Source organism: Suricata suricatta, chromosome 6, assembly GCF_006229205.1.
Source record: "Suricata suricatta isolate VVHF042 chromosome 6, meerkat_22Aug2017_6uvM2_HiC, whole genome shotgun sequence".
In the NCBI taxonomy this organism is placed as follows: Eukaryota; Metazoa; Chordata; class Mammalia; order Carnivora; family Herpestidae; genus Suricata; species Suricata suricatta.
In genome coordinates, this window is record NC_043705.1 from 42,371,810 (window position 1) to 42,373,527 (window position 1,718).

Below are 1,718 nucleotides of genomic sequence, written 5' to 3' on the forward strand. Positions count from 1 at the left end.
GTTAGAATAAATTTCCATTTTAAAAAATGATTTAGGATTACGTATAATTTTTTAATTAGTTTTGTGATTTTAGCCCTGAAGAAGCAATTTCTTTCCTTTAATGTTTGATTCCCTTCCAGGTAACTGGTGTCTCCATCTTGTGGTCCAAGTGAGAAATTGCACCGTTTGCCAGAGATTCTAATGAAACATTTTGCTTGCTCCCTCAGCTTTTATCATGTAAAGTTATTTATTTTCTATGCCTTTTTAAAATTAAAAGCATAACTCTTTCTTTTTAAGTTTGTAGTTAAATTCTAGTTAGTTAACATACAGTATAACATTAGTTTCAGGTGTGGAATCTAGTGATTAATCACTTAACATACAGCACCCACTGCTCATCAGCAGTGCCCTCCTTAATACCCATCACCCATTTAACGTGTCCCTCCACCCACCTCACTTCCAGCAACCCTTAGTTTGTTCCCTGTAGCTAAAAGTCTGTTTTCTGCATTGCCTCTTCCCCCCCATGTTCATCTGTTTGTTTCTTAAATTCCACATGTGTGAAATTGTATGGTATTTGTCTTTCTTTGACTTATTTTGCTTAGTATAATAATATTGTCTTTCCATTCACATGGTTGCAAATGGCTAGATTTCATTCTTTTCATGGCTGTGTGTAATATTCTTGTGTGTGTGTGTGTGTGTGTGTGTGTATCACCTCTTCTTTATCCATTGTTTGATGGGGTGCATGTATCTCTTCAAATCAGTATTTTTGTGTGCTTTGGGTAAATATGTAGTGGTGAAATTGCTGGATTATGGGGTAGTTCTATTTTCAACATTTTAAGAGACCTCCATACTGTTTTCAAGAGTAACTGCACCAGTTTGCATTCCCACCCACAGTGTTAAGAGGGTTCCCCTTTCTCTGTATCTTGACCAATACCTTTTGTTTCCTGTATTATTAATTTTAGCGATTCTGACAGGTGTAAGGTGATATCTCACTGTAGTTTTGATTTGTATTACCCTGATGGTGAGTGATATTGAGCATCTTTTCATGTGTCCGTTAGCCATCTAGATGTCTTTTTGGAAAAATGTGTACTCACGTCTTCTCTCCTTTTTTTCACTGGATTGTTTGGGATTTGGATGTTGAGTTTTATTAATTCTTTATATATTTTGGATGCTAATCTTTTATCAGATATGTCATTTGCAGATGTCTTCTCCCATTCTGTAGGTTGGCTTTTAGTTTTGTTGATTGTTTCCTTTGCTGTCCAGAAGCTTTTTATCTTGATGAAATCCCAGTCGTTCATGTTTGGTTTTGTTTTCCTTGCCTCTAGAGACATATCTAGTAAGAAGTTGATAATGGCTGATGTCAAAGAGGCTGCTGCCTGTGTTTTTCTCTAGGATTCTGATGGTTCCCTGTCTCACATTTAGGTCTTTCATCCATTTTGAATTTATTTTTGTGTGTGGGACAAGAAAATGATCCGATTTCATTCTCTTGAATGTTGTTGTCCAGTTTTTCCAACAGCATTTGTTGAAGAGAGTGTCTTTTTTTCATTGGATATTCTTTCCTGCTTTCTCACAACTTAGTTGACCATATAGTTGTGGGTCCATTTCTGGATTTTTTACTTTGTTCCAGTGATCTGTGTGTTTCTGTGCCAGTGCCGCAGTGTCTTGATCACTACAGCTTTGTGATATAATTTGAAGTCCAGAATTGTGATGCCTCCAGCTTTGCTCTTCTTTTTCAAGATTGC

General features: G+C 36.4%; 1 protein-coding gene across 1 annotated transcript in view; it reads left to right on the forward strand.

The window, feature by feature from the left end:
• NDUFAF2 (NADH:ubiquinone oxidoreductase complex assembly factor 2) overlaps positions 1-1,718 on the forward strand; it is a 159,768-nt gene that overhangs the window by 10,874 nt on the left and 147,176 nt on the right. The gene's annotated exons all lie outside the window — the stretch shown is intronic.